This window comes from Hyla sarda, chromosome 1, assembly GCF_029499605.1.
Source record: "Hyla sarda isolate aHylSar1 chromosome 1, aHylSar1.hap1, whole genome shotgun sequence".
Classification (NCBI taxonomy): domain Eukaryota; kingdom Metazoa; phylum Chordata; class Amphibia; order Anura; family Hylidae; genus Hyla; species Hyla sarda.
The window spans coordinates 308592018-308613613 of NC_079189.1; the positions used below are offsets into that span (position 1 = coordinate 308592018).

At 40.6% G+C, this 21596-nt stretch overlaps 1 protein-coding gene and 1 long non-coding RNA gene across 3 annotated transcripts in view; one reads left to right on the plus strand and one right to left on the minus strand.

Annotated features, from left to right (window-relative positions):
- Positions 1 to 19687, minus strand: part of LOC130271282 (uncharacterized) — a 39726-nt gene extending 20039 nt beyond the window's left edge. Inside the window, exons 1-4 of one of the 2 annotated variants that reach the window (XR_008843562.1) lie at positions 19488 to 19687; positions 17004 to 17114; positions 14083 to 14231; positions 13289 to 13368 (exon numbers count right to left, since the gene is read on the minus strand). This is a non-coding gene — a long non-coding RNA (uncharacterized LOC130271282). Of the gene's footprint in view, positions 1 to 13138; positions 13369 to 14082; positions 14232 to 17003; positions 17115 to 19487 lie in introns of those variants that run through there. The other variant, XR_008843561.1, reaches the window with a different exon arrangement.
- Positions 1 to 21596, plus strand: part of TRABD2A (TraB domain containing 2A) — a 157199-nt gene that overhangs the window by 53103 nt on the left and 82500 nt on the right. The gene's annotated exons all lie outside the window — the stretch shown is intronic.

Here is a 21596-nt window from a genome sequence, read left to right on the forward strand (position 1 = left end):
TATTGTCACGATCCCGGCTGGCAGGAGGTGGATCCTCTGTGCCAGAGAGGGATTGGCGTGGACCGTGCTAGTGGACCGGTTCTAAGTTACTACTGGTTTTCACCAGAGCCCGCCGCAAAGCGGGATGGTCTTGCAGCGGCGGTAGTAACCAGGTCGTATCCACTAGCAACGGCTCAACCTCTCTGACTGCTGAAGATAGGCGCGGTACAAGGGAGTAGACAAAGCAAGGTCGGACGTAGCAGAAGGTCGGGGCAGGCAGCAAGAATCGTAGTCAATAAGGCAAGCAGGAGGTCAAGTACACGGTATGGATAAACACAGTAACGCTTTCACTAGGCTCTAAGGCAACAAGATCCGGCAGGGAAGTGCAGGGACAGAGAACAGATATAGTCTGGGAGCAGGTGGAAGCCAACTAAGCTAATTGGGCCAGGCACCAATCATTGGTGCACTGGCCCTTTAAGTCTCAGGGAGCTGGCGCGCGCGCGCCCTAGAGAGCGGAGCCGCGCGCGCCAGCACATGACAGCAGGGGACCGGGACGGGTAAGTGACCTGGGATGCGATTCGCGAGCGGGCGCGTCCCGCTGTGCGAATCGCATCCCCGACGGCCATGACAGTGCAGCGCTCCCGGTCAGCGGGACCGACCGGGGCGCTGCGGAGAAAGAGACGCCGTAAGCGCTCTGGGGAGGAGCGGGGACCCGGAGCGCTAGGCGTAACACATATGTGGTATCGCCGCGTGCGTAAATGTCCGAACTATAAAAATATATCATTAATTAAGCCGTACGGTCAATGGCGTACGCGCAAAAAAATTCCAAAGTCCAAAAAAACGTATTTTGGTAACTTTTTGTAACATTAAAAAATGAATAAAAAGTGATCAAAAAGTCAGATCAAAACAAAAATCATACCAATAAAAACTTCAGATCACGGCGCAAAAAATGAGTCCTCATACCGCCCCGTACGTGGAAAAATAAAAAAGTTATAGGGGTCAGAAGATGACATTTTTAAACGTATAAATTTTCCTGCATGTAGTTATGATTTTTTTCAGAAGTGCGACAAAATCAAACCGATATAAGTAGGGTATCATTTTAACCGTATGGACCTACAGAATAATGATAAGGTGTAATTTTTACCGAAATATGCACTGCGTAGAAACGGAAGCCCCCAAAAGTTACAAAATGGCGTTTTTTTTTCGATTTTGTCGCACAATGATTTTTTTTTCCGTTTTGCCGTGCATTTTTGGGTAAAATGACTAATGTCACTGCAAAGTAGAATTGGCGACGCAAAAAATAAGCCATAATATGGATTTTTAGGTGGAAAATTGAAAGGGTTATGATTTTTTAAAGGTAAGGAGGAAAAAACGAAAGTGCAAAAACGGAAAAACCCTGAGTCCTTAAGGGGTTAATGAATTACTGTCATTAAAAACAACTTTTGACATGCATATGTAGAGAAATAGATGGATCTCTCAGCCAGCCAGGGAGTGGAGCGCAATGCTGCCATCTTCCCCGGCTAGTAGCTCACATTCTCAGTGGGTCTCAGGAGTGAAACCTGGTGCGATCAACAACTTTGAACATGTCTGGTCAAGAGATAAAAAGTTGTATTTAATGACAGTAAGAACCGGGCAATTTTTTGAAAATATTTTTTGCAATTTTCTTTATCCTCACCTTTAAAGAGACAGAACTCTTTTATTTTCTATCCACAGAGCCATGTGAGAGCTTGTTTTTTGCACAACCGGTTTTAATTTGTAATCACACTTTTCATTGCAGTGCAACCAAAAAATTTCTCGCCAGACATTCTCCAGACAGAACATGCCAGCGCTAGGACCACTTGGAAATGTGCCGTCTCCATAGACAGCAATGCATTTCCAATTGGATAGGCAAGTCTATTCTTTCTGCGCAATCCGCAGTCAGGATTTCTGCAGCAGAGGCATCTGCTGCAGAAATTCTGCCATGTGCAAAGTGTAGCAGAATCCCATTAAAATCAATGGGACTCTGCTGCAGCAAAATGTTTGTGTGGAATATTTTTGCGGAATTTGGTGCAGACATTCCGCCATATGAACATGGCCTAAAACTGACATAGTGGCCCTCATTTACTAACAGTGGAGTGGAGTTTTCTTTGTGGGTTTTTGTCTCTGACAGGTATTTTTTAATGGTATGGATTTTCCCTACATTTTGCTTTTTTTTACAAATGCTCTGAGCTGTCGGGATTTCAGAGCTCAAATCGACCACATTTTGTGTGGAAACATTAGTAAATTTGTAGGTTTATTTCGAAAATGTAGGGCTTTTTTTGTAGACACGCCCCATCCCCCTGATGGCAACGCCCCTTTGTAGGGTTTTTTGAGTAAAGTGGAGAGTTAGTAGCAACACAAAAAAAGCCTTAGTAAATGAGGTCCAGTATCTTTTTTCTGTAGGTCAACGTGATTACAACGATACCCATATTTACATAGATTTTCTATTTCTGTACTACTTAAAAAAAAAAAAAGGTCAAACTTTCTTTAAGAAAATCAGTGTACCTAATATCGCCCTATTGTGACCCCTATATCTATGATGTGACCAAAAATCTGCAATTTTGGACTTCGGTTTTATTTTGTGAGTACACCATTCACCATACAGGATCAAAAATGTTATACTTTAATAGATCAGACGATTCTGCATCCGGAAATATTAAATTATTTTAAGGTTTTTTTTTTTATTGAAATTTTTTTTTTTATAAGCAATGCTTGCTTTGAGCTTTTACTCGACCTATGGGACCAGATACTCTCTTCTGCATGGAGCAGTGGATCGCACGCGCTCCAATAATTGTTTATTGGGGTCTGAGATGCCCGCATACAGAACTTGGGTATCTTCAGGGCTGCCATAGACAACGCACAATTGTGCCACCTATTTGAAGATGCCACAGTACTGTACTTCATTGCTTACCAGCTTACACAGCTTTACTCAGTTCAATAGAACAGGCTGTAATACCAAGTTCAGCTGCTACCAAAATTTACAGATCTGTGCCTGGTAAGCAGTGAAAAGGCTGCAATGCTCACATGAGTGCTGACGCCTATTTAAATACCTGATTAGCGAGGGTGGTGGGAGCACGACCCCCACCAATCATATCCTGATGACCTATGCTAAGGATAGCTCATCAATATAAAAACTTCAGAAAATAAAAACATTTAATACTGAATTTGTCTGGTGTTTTATGCTGGTGTCACATATGGCAGGGAAGAAGTGCACACTATTCTCGCCTACTGCACTATCCCTACATACTTACGTACCTGCCCTAGGCGATGGGTCCATAACCATGGTAACAGTCCCTCCCTAGACAAGTGAGGGACCTAATTGTCAAAATAATAAAATACAATAATACAGACTCAGGTCAAGGAACAATAGGGAACAGACAGACTAACAAAGCAAAAACTAACACACTCACAAAACAAGTCAATGTCCACTTTCCGTATCAAAAGCCAGGAGTTGTCAGAGTACAAAATCGCTAATACCAGAGAGAAGTCAAGCCAAAAGTCAAAGATGCCAGGTTAACAAGAATAAACAGGGATAAATCGCTAGCTACTGGGGTTGATTCTTTCACAGATATTGAATGAGAGCAAACTGCCAGGTTAAATAGGCAACCCCACAGGTGTTCTCATCAAAAGGTCAGCTGACCAGCCAGACAACTAACCCAGCAACAAAAACAAAGAACCTGTCAGAACCTTTTGACCCTCTAGGTTCTAACAGTACCCCCTCCCCCCTTTTAAGAGGAGCCACTGGACCCTTAAATATGGGTTTAGGTTTGTCCGGATGAGAATTGTGGAACCTTTTTTTTAATAAAGTGGAAGCATGAATAGAAGAGTCTGGAACCCACGATCTTTCCTCCAGACCATAAACTTTCCAGTGAACCAAATACTAGACAGAATTTTGTACCCTTCGACTGTCCAGTATTTTGGAGACCTCATACTCCAGTTCTCTGTTGATCTCAACTAGAGGAAGTGGCACCGGGACTGGAGACTGAATAGGAACATACCGTTTTAACAAAGAGCAGTGGAACACATTATGAACCTGAAATGAAGAAGGTAATTTTAATCTATAACAGACAGGATTAATAAATTCAATTACCTCACAAGGTGCAATGAACCTAGGAACCAACTTTTTAGATGGAACCTTGAGACGAAGATTTTTTGTAGATAACCACATTTTATCACCAACTTTAAATTTTCTGCCACAAGTACTTCTCTTGTTGGCAGATCTTTTTGTAGTTCTTGGGCATTTCTCAGGTTCTTCCGAACCTGGGCCCAAACTGTGCACAGTTTACTCATGGTAGTCTCGACTTCAGGGTTATCATTATCAGCATTGGTACAGAAAGAAAACAGCGGATTAAATCCATAAACACAAAAGAACGGTGACATACCAGTAGAAGAATTTTCTTGATTATTCAAGACAAACTCAGCAAGAGACAGAAAAGATACCCATTCATCCTGTCTAACTGCTACATAACATCTTAGGTACTGTTCCACATTTTGATTCATTCTTCCTGTTTGACTGTTAGATTGGGGATGAAAAGTGGATGAAAAAGACAACTCAACATCCAACTGTTTACAAAAAGCTTGCCAAAATTGTGTACTCCTCGATCAGATACAATATTTTCCCGGAATCCCATGGTACCTAAAAATATGTCTTAAAAATAAATCAGCAAGATTTTTGGCCGAAGGGAGATTTTTGGCCGAAGGAATGAGATGACACTGTTAACTGAACCTGTCCACCACCTCCACACATAGAACAGTCTTTCCCTCAGATGGAGGTAGATTGGTCATAAAATCCATAGAAATATGAGTCCAGGGCCTAGGAATGGACAATGGACACAATTCTACTGCAGGACGTGTCCGAGGAGTTTTTGCTTGAGAACAAATTCCACAAGAAGCAACAAAAGCCTCCACATCCCTGTAGAGAGTTGGCCACCAGAACTTCCTTTGAAGCTATTTCCTTGTACCCCAAATGCCAGGATGACCTGCTAACGGGGAATAATGACACTCTTCAATAATATGGAGGTGAAACTGACTAGATACAAAGATCTTGCCTCTAGGAATCTCTGGAGGAACCAAGCCTTGATTGTTTAATATTAGAGAAGTTAAATCTGCGGAAACTGCAGAAATAACCTCACAATCTGGAAGAACAGTCTCTGGATTAGAATCAATAGGCTAAGAAGCACCGAAACTCCAAGATAATGCATCAGCCTTGACATTCTTAGTACCCAGTCGGTAAGTAATAACAAAATCAAATCGAGTAAAGAACAAGGCACACCGGGCTTGACGAGGATTGAGACGTTTGGCAGACTCAAGGAAGGTTGAATTTTTATGGTCAGTGATTACTGTAACCTGAGAAACTGCCCCGTCAAGAAAATGTCTCCATTCCTCAAAAGCCCACTTGATTGCCAAAAGTTCTCGGTTTCATATGTCATAGTTTTGTTCAGTTGCTGAAACTTTACAAGAGAAAAAGGCACAAGGACGTAACTTAGTTAAAGAAGCAGTTCCCTGTGAGAATACTGCTCCAGCACCAACTTTAGAAGCATCAACTTCAACAATAAAAGGCTCGGTTCTGGTTGAACTAAAAGCGCACATGAAGCATCCCTTAAAATGTTCAAAAGCTGCCTCTGCCTCCAGAGACCAGTTAACCAGATCTTCCTCTGTACGAGTCAAATCTGTCAATGGTTTTGCGACAATAGAACATAAAAAAAATAATTTTGTGCAGTAGTTTGCAAAGCCCAAAAACCGTTGTAGTGCCTTTAAAGAAGTAGGACACACCCAGTCAGAAACAGCCTTAACCTTCTCAGGATTCATTTTAAAATGTCCTGGAGTTAAAGGGGTACTCCGGTGGAAAACTTTTCTTTTTTAAATCAACTGGTGCCAGAAAGTTAAAGGGGTATTCCAGGTAAAACCTTTTTTTATATATATCAACTGGCTCCGGAAAGTTAAACAGATTTGTAAATTACTTCTATTAAAAAAATCTTAATCCTTAAAATAGTTATTAGCTTCTGACGTTTTCTGTCTAACTGCTCAATGATGATGTCACGTCCCAGGAGCTCTGCATGATGGGAGAATATCCCCATAGGAACTGCACAGCTCCCAGGACGTGAGTCATCAGAGAGCAGTTAGACAGAAAACAACAACTCAACTTCAGAAGCTAATAACTATTGGAAAGATTAAGATTTTTTAATAGAAGAAATTTACAAATCTGTTTAACTTTCCGGAGCCAGTTGATATATAAAAAAAAGTTTTGGCCTGGAATACCCCTTTAAACAGATTTGTAAATTACTTCTATACAAAAATCTTAATCCTTCCAGTACGTATTAGCTGTTGAACACTACAGAGGAAATTATTTTCTTTTTGGAACACAGAGCTCTCTGCTGAATCACGAGCACAGCGCTCTCTGCTGACATCTCTGTCCATTTTAGGAACTGACCAGAACAGCATATGTTTGCTATGGGGATTTTCTCCTACTCTGGACAGTTCTTAAAATGGACAGAGATGTCAGCAGAGAGCACTGTGCTCGTGATGTCAGCAGAGAGATTTGTGTTCCAAAATGAAAAGAATTTCTTCTGTAGTATTCAGCAGCTAATAAGTACTAGAAGGATTAAGATTTTTTAATAGAATTAATTTACAAATCTGTTTAACTTTCTGGCACCATTTGATTTAAAAAAAAAGTTTTCCACCGGAGTACCCCAAAAATATTACCAGAAACACACTTCTCCTGTTTAACCCCTTAAGGACATAGCCCATTTTGACATTAAGGACACAGACATTTTTTGCAAATCTGACCACCTTCACGCGGGTCGCCGTTGGTTTGGTTGCTATGGCAGCAGGAGGTCAGATCATGACCTCCTGTCTGCCTGTTACGGAAGCCTGTGAGATCCAGCCACAGGCTGGATCGCAAAGGCTATAGTGTGTGCAGCTGATCGGGTCATACTGTGCTGCAGTACAAATGTATTACAGCATAGTATAACCTGTAAAAAGTGTAAAAAAAAATAAATAAAAAGTTCTTCAATAAAAGTATGAAGTGCAAAAAAAAAAAATGCCCCTTTCCCAATATAAGCCCTGTATTATCACCAAAAAAGATCCAAAACACAAATCATATACATAATAGGTATTGCCACATCCATAATGATATGTACTATAAAACTGTAAATTATCCCGTATGGTGAACGCCGTAAAAAAAACAACAAAAAAGCGCAAAATTCACCAATTGCAGTACAAATAACGGAATAAAAAAGATCAAAAGGTAGCACATATCGCAAAAATGATACCAATGAAAAGTACAGCTCATCCCGCAAAAACATAAGCCCTCACTCAAGGGCGTCGGACGAAAGATAAAAAAGTTATGGCTGTTGGAAAATGAATGGCAGAAAAAAAAATTTGCTCAGAAAAGGAAAAAGAACATAGAAAGCTATATAAAATGGGTATCACCTTAATTGTGCTGACCCACAGAATAAATATAACATCACTTTTACCGCACAGTGTACACCATAAAAATAAAAAATTAAATGCCAGAAATTTTCCAGTTTTTCACAAAATTTTGGAGTTTCACAAAAATTGCTGCATGTGTCAACAAAAATGCACCACTTATACAGTGGGGATCAAAAGTTTGGGCACCCCAGGTAAAAATTTGTATTAATGTGCATAAAGAAGCCAAGGAAAGATGGAAAAATCTCCAAAAGGCATCAAATTACAGATTAGACATTCTTATAATATGTCAACAAAACGTTAGATTTTACTTCCATCATTTACACTTTCAAAATAACAGAAAACAAAAAAATGGCATCTGCAAAAGTTTGGGCACCCTGCAGAATTTATAGCATGCACTGCCCCCTTTGCAAAGCTGAGACCTGCCAGTGTCATGGATTGTTCTCAATCATCATCTGGGAAGACCAGGTGATGTCAATCTCAAAGGTTTTAAATGCCCAGACTCATCTGACCTTGCCCCAACAATCAGCACCAAGGGTTCTTCTAAGCAGTTGTCTAGAAATCTGAAGCTGAAAATAGTTGAGTTCACAAAGCTGGAGAAGGCTATAAGAAGATAGAAAAACTTTTCAGATGTCAATATCCTCTGTTTGTAATGTAATTAAGAAATGGCAGTCATCAGGAACAGTGGAAGTTAAAGCAAGATCTGGAAGACCAAGAAAAATATCAGACAGAACAGCTTGTGGATAGAAAAACAATTCAAAACCCATGTTTGACTGCACAATCCCTCCAGAAAGATCTGGCTTGTGGTACACTATTCCAATATAAAGAGATACTTGTACAAATATGGTCTTCATGGAAGAGTCATCAGAAGAAAACCTCTTCTACGTCCCCACCAAAAAAATCAGCGTTTGAACTTTGCAAATGAACATAAAGACAAGCCTGATGCATTTTGGAAACAAGTTCTGTGGACCAATGAGGTGAAATACGCTGCATATACGCCAGGTGGGAACGTGCCCTAGAAGACAATTTTGGAGATACCTGGGCTCCTCGATTGTCACTTAGGCGCTGGCATTTTTCTGGCTGCTAGCGTTTGGGGAAATTCTGGATCCAATATCCCTTCTCTCCACAAAAGAAGCATGAGTTGTTTTTCCTCCGAATGGATCTTCTCTCCTGGGAGGAAAATCTCCCTATCTGCATGGGTTCCTCAGAAGAGCCATGAGAGGTAGTAAAAGAGGAAAACATGGAGGAAGGAGAGTGAGAGACAGAAGAAACGGACCATTCACGACTTCTCTCTGTCAAGTCATACTGCTAAAGTCATGGCCTGTTCTAAGGAGTCAGGTGATGGATAGCTCACCAGCATATCCTTAATGGCGACAGATAATCCTTGTCTGAACTAACATCTAAGGGCCAGATCATTCCAACCAGAAACAGTACACCATTTCCGAAAATCAGCACAGTACTCCTCAGCCGTTCTTCACCCCTGCTTAAGATTAACCAGCTGAGGCTCTGCAAATGTTGCTCGGTCAGGTTCACCATAAAGAAGGCCCAAAGCAGAAAATAAAGCATCCACAGAACTTAATTCAGGAGCTGAGGAAGGTAAAGAGAATGCCCACTCCTGGGGATCCTCTTGCAGCAATGACATGACAACCTTTATTCTGAACTTCTGTGCTAGTTGACTGGGGTCTTAGGCGAAAATACAGCTTACAACTTCCCCTTAACACAACAATCTCTTTCGGTCACCAGAAAAGCGGTCAGGAAGATAAATTTTTGGTTCACTCGAAACAGCTGGAGGACAGACCACTGGCTGAGCATTAGCTGCTTCCTGAGCCTGAACCGTTTCAGCAAGGGACTGTACTAAATGTGTTAATCCCTGCATATGCTCTACTACAGCTGTCATTGCTTCCATCTTAGCAAATACAGATATGTGGCCTGTGAAAATGTCACGAATGGGCAGGGAAGGAGTGCACGCTATTCTTGCCCACTCTCCTATCCCTGCTTACTTACTTACCCGCCCTAGGCGACAGATCTGTAACCACGGTGACAGTCCCTCCCATGACAAATGAGGGACATAATTGTCAAAATAATAAAATACAATAATACAGACTCAGGTCAAGCAACAGTAGGGAACAGATAGACTAACAAAGCAAAACTAGCACACTCACACAACAAGTCAATATCAGAACCTATAGGGTTAAAAGGTTTGACAGGTTCTTTGTTGTTTTTTTGTGGCTAGGTTACGCCAGGCTGTCTGACTGGTCAGCTGACCTTGATTAGAGCACCTGTTCTGGCTCCATATAGGCTGGCAGTCTACTCCCAGTCAGTGCTTGCTATAGAGCTCAGTTTGTACTCTAGCTAGCTGTCTTCTGTATTTGAAATATCTGGCTTTTTGAGATTTTGGCTGCTCTCTCTGACTATTCTCTCTGGTATTAGCGATTTTGTACTGTGACATCTCCTGGCTTCAGACGCGGATAATTGATATTGGACTTATTGTGTGAGTGTTTAGTCTTTCTTTGTTAGTCTGTCTGTTCCTACTAACAGTCTGTCTGTTCCGGACCTAAGTATTTGTCATTGTAGTTTATTATTTTGACAATTATGCCCCTCACGTATATAGGAAGGGACTGTCTTCGTGGTTACGAACCTGTCATTTAGGGGAGGTACGCAAGTAGGCAGGGACAGGGGAGCAGACAAGAATAGAGTGCACTCCTTTCCTGCCCATACGTGACAGTCAATGTCCACTTTCTGCATCAAAAGCCAGGATTTGTCAGAGTACAAAATCGCTAATACCAGAGAGAAGTCGAGAAGTTCAGGCCCCATGATCAGATACCTCCCCCTCCACCTCCTCCCCCCCCCCCCCCCCCCACACTTCCTGAGGATAAGGGATAAGTTATAATATAAGATATTATACTTTTTGATATAATTCCCCTTTATTAGGATCATCTATGGTTTTATATGGCATTAAGGGGTTCATGTATCCATACAACTTAATTTTATTATCAATGGAATCCAAATAGCTTTTAAAAGTCTGTGTTTATTTTTTTATAATATGTTTTTATTTGATGGAGGTTCTGTTAATTTTATACAGTTAGCAATCCATTGCTTCTTCTCTTATAGCTAATAAGCCATAGAGTACAGCTGTCACTAGGGGGAGCTCACGACATACTAATCTATACAGATCCAGCACAGCATACCACACTATTGAGTCCAGCAAAATAACGCCTACTGTTGGGAAGTGGCCTAAATGTAGTCGCTAGACAGTGTCATTAAAGTAAATGGAACTGCTGTGTGCCTCGGCATCCCTTTTTTGACAGGATGATGATGCATAGTTGGGATGAACAGAACTAACTCTTTGTGAACCAAGCCTAAGCTGGGAGTGACAGGCAGGGTTGTAAGGTGGAGGGAGTCTCTTCAGGCATGTTAGACTTAGATGCATAAGTAGCCACTAGACCAAGAGAGACCTTTTGCTTCCTAGGCTCTAATATAGGAGGAATATGCTCCACCTGCAAATATTATTATTTGGGACAAGAGGTCAATGAGAGACAGGCCCAGGGAGCACATAAGCTTTGGAGTCTGGGTGAGTACTCCTGATGCTGCTCTCATTGAGAGTGACTGTCATATTGGTTTGCAGTTTACAAAAGCAGGGTCAGCAAACCTCATGAAGTTTGTGCCTTTCAGTTGGGTTTTACACCTGCTTGTTTTTGTTGTGATGTTATGCAGTGAAGACCAAAAAAAAAAACACAACCTGTGTATGGCTGATATCCACTGCAACAACCCCCAAAACTGACATCACAGGCGTAGCTTGTAGCTTTGGACCCCATTGCAAATTTTGCAACAGGGCCCCATTTGCCAATTAAAATACTGGTCTCATATGGGCAGATGTGTTATGGGGCCCCCTTAAGCACAAGGGCCAGTGGCCCAGAAAGGTATACTGCTCTGCCTCAACCCTGCTGCCTGGCTGCAATCCACATAGTTCTACAATGAATCTCTGTGTCTACATTGTCAAATAATGTTCTTTATGGTATTAGGGGAACAAAGTTTGAGTTTGGTTGATAATGCTATGCCAGAATTCAAGGGTATATACCATTTAAAATGTAACATTTAATAATACTAACTTAAAAAATTTATATTATGTTCATTCAAGGACCAACAGGAGAACAGATAAGACATAAATAGACCCCCTGCTCCAATACAAATGGAATCAGGTTATATGAAAAAAAAACTCCTAGATAGCTGGAACTGTTGCATGGTATGTGGTATGATAAAAGTATAGCCTCACCCACTCCACAATGGTCTGGGTTCAGTTACCTTCTGAGATAAGGCCATCATCCAAGGGGACCATGTTTTTCCCTAGTAAACCTTTTCAAAAGGTCTGTACCCTAAAAAAGATGACCCATGCCCTAATCTACCTGTTGGACCACCCTATTGACTCCCTACAGTTGGTACCCTATGGTTTTCCTCCACAATCTGTGGATTCATCAGGGACTATAGGGTAGGGAATAAGAAACAGTATCAACTTGGTAGATAATTCCATGCCAAAAGGCTAAAGTAAAACTAAGCGCTTATTTAAGGTAAAATGGTGTATAAAACCAAAGAGAAGGCTATTTCTAAAGATGCTGGTCTAGTATATTTGTGATAGTTGGCATGGATTCCACAGTCTTAAAGATTGAGATATCTACTGTACATATAGCATCAGGAAAAATTGTATGAGTGAAAAGATAGTAGAAGGTATCTTTTACCATGGTATTAAGAATTTTCCAAGGGTTGCTATGTACAAGTGTGGTATCCCAGTACAGGATGTTGTCCTGTAGACTAAATGTTGCCTCAGGCATCCCTTGTGTCACTGTTCTGGGCCCACTGCTCCATGGTGTATTTTCCTTCTATGTTATAGTTAATTATGTTACTGTTCCCTTAAGGAAGTATTGCAGAGTGATTCAGGGGACTCTTACTCCCCAATGGGAGCCCCCCAACATTATTCCTATATAGTGTAGAGGGGGAGGAGCTGTTCAGTGCAGGGCATTGAAGTATTGTGTGAGGAGTCTAGGAGTTGAAGAGCTGAGGAACGGTGGGAAGAAGTCTGAAAAGGCCTAAGGAGAGGAAATCTAAAATCTGCAGACACGCAAATCTCAGGAAAGCCCCATCTCTCAGCTGAAGTTCAGGCCTGGCAGTAAGCACAACGCTCCGGGGGGGGAAAATAGTCATCAGTCAGTACACAGTCTCTAATTAAGCATGCCTGCCATAAGTCTGCCATTAATTACAAGTCTGCAGTTTCAGCAACTACAAGTCCCAGCAAGGCGAAGTGAAGTGAAGATAGTTTTCCGTAACCTAGCATCGTGGTCATCATTGTCCCCGCACTTGGCCCAGGAGAGCTATATCCTTGGAACGTGTAGGTTAACGTTGCCCTGGCATCACAAAGTGTGCATTCCTTCCACATTCTACCTGTAGACACCACACAAGATTGAGGAGTGTAGTTGTGTGTAATGGAGTGTTATTGCTCTAGTGTGGCACTTAGTACAGAATAGTAGTCCCCCATTGTAAAGGTTTTTGTTTAGAAGAAATTGTTTAGCTATTTTAAGTAACACTTAGCTATTCAAAGAAAAGTAACCCTCACTCCTCATCTGGGTGTTCCTAATATATCGTATCTGCAGTAGGCCATAGTCATAGTTCAGCTTGGCTTCCCCCATTTATGACAAAACCAACATCTCTTCCTTCCGCTGTATCTACGTCACATAAGTGAGGATTTATTCACACGGGCATATTAGACAAACAAAATAAAGCATTATATATCACACATAAATATCACTAGATGTCATTACTGTCATACAGTGTACCACTGTACACTCGTTCTCTGCAGCCACAGTCTTCTCACCAGGCACAGCTTTTCTCAACCAGCTGTCCACTTCTTTACCAAAGACCAGTGCAAGCATATATCAAAGTCTGCAACACACCCTATAAAGAAAGAAACACATGTTAAAAGGGTTATTAAGGATTAGAAAAAGAATAGCTGCTTTCTTCCAGAAACAACGCCATTCTGGTCCTCAGTTTGTCTGTGGTATTGCAGCTCAGTGAGTTGTAATAACACTCACAACCTGTGGACAGGTGTGGCACTTTGTTTTTTGGAAGAAAAACATGTCAAATGACAGCAAAATTAAGAATGTTATGCTTTTGTAAAGGGGGCACCTGTCAGTTCCAAATAGGTCCTTAAACAGTTTGTTAACACCCTTAATCACCTTTTCCAAGCAGTTCCACAAAGAATAGAGGATTCTTCTTGTCTGTGAAGTCAGCAGCCTGGCACAGGTGGTGAGATGTGGTAATGTCATGGGACATCACCTGTGCCAGGATGCTGCTATCTCATGCATTCGTTCTAGCATATTAAATCGGCCTATTAAATAGAGGATGCCTACAGATTCCCAATGCCAATGACTCGTTGGCATTGTGCAGGGGCCCAATGGCCCCCTTCCTTTTTTGGCCCAGTCATAATAGTTGCGACTGGTGCAACCCCTATAGCAATGCCATAGCAGATTTGGTTTTCTTTGGTTTCCCTGGTTTTGAGTAAAAGATTTTCCACCCCTACCTCATCTAGTGGTGGTCTTTAGGTTCTGGCCTTTCATCTGCAGATTAATAACTTTCTTTGTTACAGTAGAGATATGCTGCATCACCCACCTGAAGGGATATGTGAGCCAGGATAGTCTTCATCTGTCAAGAGTTGGGAGGACCCCATACACATTAGAAAGCTGGCCAATCCTGTCCAAATTGGTGGATTCCGTTGACTTTTCTTTATGTGTAGGTGGGCCTTAATACCATGCCAATGTCTGTAATATAAATTAGCAGTCTATGTAAATTGAGCAAGCAGACACAGCTGGTCCTAGGGGAGATATTTAACTTTAAAGGGGTATTCCAGGATTTTTTTTTTATTTGACTATGCTACAGGGGCTGTGAAGTTAGTGTAGTTCATAATATAGTGTCTGTACCTGTGTGTGACAGTTTTCTCACAATTCTTTTGTGATTTTCACTCCAATATTTATTTTTAACAGCATACAAAATGACTGTTGTCTCAGATTTTTCCCAGGTTGCAATGCGGCCGAGACCTGACTCACTAGTCAGCTGATGACAGGGAGCCTGTCTGCTTCAATGGGTGGAGTGATTGCTTAGTGGGAGAAAGATCAATCTGCAACTAATGCAACAGCTGTGGGCACCCTGATTGAAAACCACAGGTCTTTTGAATGGATGCCGCTCATTTATGTTTCAATGGGTGGGGTGGCTGATGTGTGGGAGGGAGGAAAATGGAATTATGGGATTTGTAGTAAAAAAAAAAGAAAAGTCAAACAGGAAATACCAGTTCACAAAAAGCTAGCCACAGTATTATGGTAATCTCACAACATAGCCATTTAGCCCCAACACAAGCGCAGATCCTTCCTAAGTATGTCCATTACTGCCTGCCAGGTATGTACTAAAATCACCTTATGGTGGATAACCCCTTTAAGTGTCCCTGTCATTATACAAAACTTTTGACATGTTGCAGGGGCATGCCCAAAGTTGTTATCGGTTTGGGTCTGAGTGTTTAGATTTTCTTCCAATTTCAGGTTTCAGAGACTTATAATGGAGATGTCTCCTGCAACTGGTTGGAGATTATGTCCACCAGGGAAATGAAGCACACAGGCACATGCTTCACTCAGTAAGTGTTTAAAGACTCAGACCTTGACCGATCAAAACTTTTGACATGTCCTTGCATGAAAAGTTTTGTATAATGACGGGGATACTTTAAATAGCTGGCCCAGACCGATCAAGATCATTGCCCCTAATAAAGCAAAGGGAGAAAAATATGTTGGAGTACAGTGCCTCTGTGCTTGATATAATCCTGATGGTATAAATCAGCTTTGTGGTGTTTGTATACTTTTCTGCCTATATCCTCTTTTACTGCTATGCTGTATAAGTGGGGTTCTAGCATAATGTGTCTACACAGATTTATTAAGCTAATATATTACATTATTGATTGGTCATTATTTTCCATAGTTTTTTATTGAAGTTTTGTCAAATCAGAATGTACAAAACAACCAACACTAGGCACAGTGCCATGAATAACATACACAAAAGAAACAGAACAGAGAACATGACAAATTATATGCATCACCATGTACCATATTGACAAATAGACAGTGTGGATATACAGTCGGAGGTCGCCCTCTTCGCCATAAAAAGATCAGTTTAATATGACTATGTAGAGACAGCATGTCACAAAGAGGCCTTTCTACCATGAATTGAGATCTCAGCAATAAACTGGCTAGGGCTAAATTGGGAATAATTTTTAAGTCACACTGAGTATACAATGTGCATATTGTATATTACCCACATAACCATTTAGATACGATCCATAATGCCTCATTTGTGCGGGTGTACCCCTAACCACTTTGTTATTATTTATTGATTGTTCGGATAAAGATCATTTTATTGATTATATACAATTTGCACTTTGTTTGTAGTCACATGTGAGTTCTTCCTCGGAGGAAGAGCGCTTGCGCTCGAAACATGTCTGACTGTCATTTTTATGGTGTGATGTATCTTCAATAAAGCTGCTTGCAACGAAGTGCTGGACCCTCCGTACATTCTTTCTTCAATATTGGATGCCTTGCCGGGCACCGCTCCGAGCACCGTACATCAGGGAATGTGAGCTGGATCACTCACTTGTTTGTTGCATGTGCACTTACTTATGTAAGATACTGTAGGTATAGATCAAAGGGGAACTGTTACCCTGTTTCGGCTGACCTATTAGTGAGCAGGATTGCAGTTCTTTGTCACCAACTTTTTCTATGAGTGGTTTTCATAAAGTCACTATTTATAACTTGTTGAGCAAGCCAAGCACTATGTATGATTTGTATTCATGAGTGGGGGCACCCCTGCCCCCCTGACACTTACTGGCTGCGTTCTCCCTTTACTGTGCTTAGGCAGAAAGCTGTCAATCAATGGCAGATGGACAGGGGGAGCCGGATCTCATGAATATAAAGAGGGCTACAGAGTACACGCATATCATTGTGTTCACTCCAGCCTCAGCAGATAAACAATGATGTTATCAAAAAAAAATACTGCAAGAAAAATCGTGACACAGTGCTGGTATAAGGGTCACTGTCATCACTTGATTCTGCTGTCAGATAGTCCCTTTTAAGACAAGTATAAGAATGTGATAAGCCTAATGCCAGTATTGTGCAGTACACAGATATTTTTCTAGTATGTCTGTACCACTGACAAGTGAGGCTTCTTGTGTGATTTCTCATTACCACCTTCCCTAACCGGAATCAATACTGTACGGTAGAATAGTAGGATATTACACTGGCATAATATTGCCCAGCATGAACTACTATAGTCAATAGAACACCCCGTGATCTGTTCAATTACTGTGCAAATATCTCAAGTAGGACGAGTGGCGACAAATGTATGTGCTAATAGATGATCAATTTACTTTACACTAAGTAGATGGCCTTTTTAACACATCTTTAACAGGTTAATTATAAGGCAATCATTACCTTTTGTAAAGTTAAATGCTGGAGCCATTGTAAAGAGGAAATAAGTTAATTAAATCATCTACTTACATGGATTTACGCACCTCAGCTTATTTCCTTCCTCTTGGAATTCACATTTTCCTAACTTTACAAGTGTAAGGGCTAAACCGGAGGATTCGGAGCACCAGTAGTTCTCTAAGTCTGTAAACAATATAGGGTTTGTGGCACTTGTGTAAGGATGTGCATTTGAACAATTGATTTTACTCTGCAGAATAGTTTACTTTATACAAGCAAACATAACAATAGGGCCTGTTGGAAACAGGTCATGGACCATATTTTAAGAGGGGTCCCAAATGTTCAAATATTCTGCAAAATTCACAGTCATTTTCAGTCAATTCTGAAGATACAGAGAGATGCAACACTGATCTTTAGCCCTTACAGGGGCATTAATAGGGTTTTAAAAGATCAAGCCCAAAAATGTAAGCCTCCCCCACACCCAGGCAATAATCTATACACATATATTGTAATCAAATAATGCCACTATACCAAAACTTAATAATAACGTCATACTGTTTCTAAACAAAATGTACAGCACAAAGACCAATATTAGCAATGATGCCACTATATAAGCTGTTGCTGCCACACCATAATCACTACCATTACCACAATATAGTGACTCCATTATTAACATACTGTAAAAATCACTATGAAGGCCAATGTTAAGGATGCCGATAGAGTTGAAAATGGAGCCCTACCAAGGACCTGATCCGCCAGAATAAAAGCCTAAGGGTCTCACATCTTCCCACCCCTCTAATGCCTGCTACGTAAGGCTAACTTCACAATATCTTTTCGTCCATTTTTTTTGTAGCTGCAAGAAATGTGCCTGTTTTTATAAAAAAAAAAGTTTTTTATGAAATAGTTAAAAAATCTGCAGATTATGTAATGTTTTGCATCCTTTTTTTTGCCATTTTACAATTTTTTCACCCAAAGTTGGATGTAAATAAAGGACATGCTACTTAATTTGAAATAATGGTTGTTTTTTTTCTCTCATGTTTGCAGCCAATTTTCCATTTACAACAATGTAAAACACTATTATGAGAACCGAGAAAAAAGTGAGCTCACTAGCGCTACCTGGGAGTGGGTGGAGATATGTATCAATGACACATAGTGATGACTATGTGTCAGGTTGCTGCCTTGTATAAGTGTGGGTCCCTAGTTTTCCACACGGGATGTGTAACTACTCAATAAATAAAATAAATATACTGGCGCAACTAAATATGAGAATAAAATTATTTTATTGATAAATATGATTAAAAAAGTGTGACACAGTGATCCATATAAAGTGCAGCGCAACTTGAATATTCTTCAATTACGTGTTGGATAAGATTTGCGGGCTAAAAGAAAGATGAAAAAAATGGAAATATGTATAAGAATTTGTAGATAATATTGTGTGATAGAGAAAGTGTTAAAAAATTTTAGTAATCCAACCTCATAAGACTGACCTGGGTGAAGATATTGCTTGTATGTATCTTCAGTGAGTATTTGAGTGGTCCCATTAGTGGGGTATTGCAGCTGTTTCTAGTGCAAAAGATAGTGAGGACAGAATTAGTTTATTAGTTGGCAAATGCTCTGTGGGCTAGCAATATTAGTAATGTATGGCTCACCCTATTTATAGCATATGTATCTCTAGATTCGGTCCATAGGATGAGGACCGGTGTGTGTCAATAGTATCCTCCTAATAGTTTGTAGCATGAAGTTCCTATGGTACACAACACATATAGGACTTTAGCTGATATGCCTGAGAAATAGCAAGGGCTTAACTCACTGTGTTCCAGATGGTCCAATGGTGAGGTAAGGTACCTGTGACCTGATGTCCTGTTATCCTGTACTTGCCGAAGCCGAGTCGTAACAAGTACAGGATAACAGGACATCAGGTCACAGGTACCTTACCTCACCATTGGACCATCCGGAACACAGTGAGTTAAGCCCTTGCTATTTCTCAGGCATATCAACTAAAGTCCTATATGTGCTGTGTACCATAGGAACTTCATGCTACAAACTATTAGAAGGATACTATTGACACACACCGGTCAGTCTTATGATGTTGGATTACTAAAAATGTTTAACACTTTCTCTATCACACAGTATTATCTACAAATTCTTATACATATTTCCATTTTTTTCATCTTTCTTTTAGCCCGCAAATCTTATCCAACACGTAACTGAAGAATATTCAAGTTGTGCTGCACTTTATATGGATCACTGTGTAACACTTTTTTAACCATATTTATCAATAAAATTATTTTATTCTCATATTTAGTTGCGCCAGTATATTTATTTTATTTATTAACTATTATGAGAACAGCTGTCAATCTTACTGTGTATATGGCCTGGCAATGAAAACTGTCTCATGATACTGAACACTATAACCTAGCCAATGTGGAGATCGCTCTGTATGAAGATCGCTCTCTGTCCGCTATTCTAAAGGTGTACTGCATGGAAATAAAACTGATCCCCTATCCTGTCCAACCACTGGGTCCCCCCGCAATCTTCTGTTCAGGGTCAGATGCTCACCAGTCCATGGCACTCTGGTCCCCTCAGAGATGGGCTTCAGTGGAGGCCCGCTCAGCAAATCATTGATTCCGGTCAATTGTACAACACAGTGAACTGCTTGAAAATGAATTGTGTTTTTTTTTTTAGTTTTTTTATTTCTCTTCAACAATATTTATTTTTATGTTTTCCAGTACATTTTCTGGTAAAATGAAAGGTGTCATTACAAAGTACAATAAGTAAGAAAAATAAATAAATAAAAGACATAGGCCCAGATTTATCAAGCTGTGTGAGAGAAAAAATAGAGAGATTTTCCCACATGAACCAATCACAGCTCAGCTTTCACTTTACCTCAGCTAGTTACCTGAGCTGTGATTGGTTGCTGGGGGGAAATCTCTCACACAGTTTGATAAATCTGAGCCATAAGGTTTTACTATATGCGGCCAAGCAGCATTTAGAGAAGCATCAAGGTATGTATGCAATACATTTCTATTACCAAACTCAGTGTCTCCTCCTTTATCATTTGCTGCTTTCAGATAGTGTTAGATACCTGAGAGATCTGCTGCAATGCCTAAAATAGTCCTGGTACCAAAGTGTTAATAATCTGCAATTTTCAGTCAACTATCTCATGGGTATGGGGGTGTTCTGAATATCTTCAACAGCAAAGAATGAGGTAAGGAATATTTGGGCCAGATCCTTTATTATCTGGACTATTCTCATTGAACACAAATGTACTCTCAGCCAAGCTGAGCATACATATGGACTAACAATTCTATAAGTTATATGTCTAGCTTTTGTGGTTAAAATGTAACCCATATAAGAAAAACTAAAGTTATTTGAGTATTTCTCTACTTGGCATATTGTGAACTGCTAAAAGATGATAATGTAAAGTTAAGGAAATAATACATATTATCACAAAATCTCCATTATTTTAAGGAGCTATGATTTCTCTTCTCTTTCTCTTCACCATTAGTTTCAAAAAAATATATACTGTTCTTCTGGCTATAATTTTTCATTTGTAGTCCATCTGGAAACAAGAAAACACCACACGCTGAACATCTATATATACAATGCCTAAAGCAAATAATACTAAATTATAAATGACTCAATACTATCACTAAAGACAGACAATAAGAGCCTGGGGCCTAGAACTGCCCTGTCTGTCCCTAGTGGTGTAAGCATGTACTTACAGTAGATTAAATCTGGGAGGCCATCAAAGGTCAAACCACCTGAGGCACCAGTGGGACTTGGTGAAGCTTTCAGGCATGGTTCTGGAGATCTTTCTGTCTGAACTAGTAGGGTCGTCTATTCCTGTCTGGACAGTGTATAAATCACATGTGACTAAGTTTAGGGAAATTTGAACACACAGGATGATAAAAAAAAAAAAAAAAAACTTTCAGGGCTGATGCACTGTATTTTTCTCCATGAATTTTTGTTCCCTTAGTAAGCCTTCTAAAAAGGAAGATTTTATGCTCTCATTTTATTCTCTGTAACTAGAGTTACTGCCTGCACAAGGAGTAAACTGGATAACCCAGCAGTCTTCAAACTGTGGCCCTCCAGCTGTTGCAAAACTACAACTCCCAACATGCCCGGACAGCCAACGGCTGTCTGGGCATGCTGGGAATTGTAGTTTTGCAACAGCTGGAGGGCCACAGTTTGAAGACCACTGGGATAACCAGACATTTTATATACAGAACTGCTTAAAAAAATGTAAAAAATAAAAAATAAAAGACCTTCAAAAGCAAAGGATCTCCCTGATAGGGTGCCTCCTTGCCGACCTGCAACTTGTCTGTTTTCAACTTCCTGACCATCTCCAGCACTTACAATCTGTAGTTTTACATAGGACTATCTGTAGTTTTACATAGGACCGCAAGTACAAATCTTAAAGGGGTACTCCGGTGCAAAACAACTTATCCCCTATCAAAAGGATAGGGGATATGTTAGATCGTGGGGGTTCTGCCGCTGGGGACCCCCGCAATCTCCGGGCCGTCAGCAGCGGAGTCTGGAACACAGGAGGGTGGAGTTTCCGTGTTCGTGACGTCACACCACGCCCCCTCCATTCATGTCTATGGGAGGGGGCGTGATGGCTAGTACATAGCTGTCACGCCTCCTCCCATAGACCTGAATGGAGGG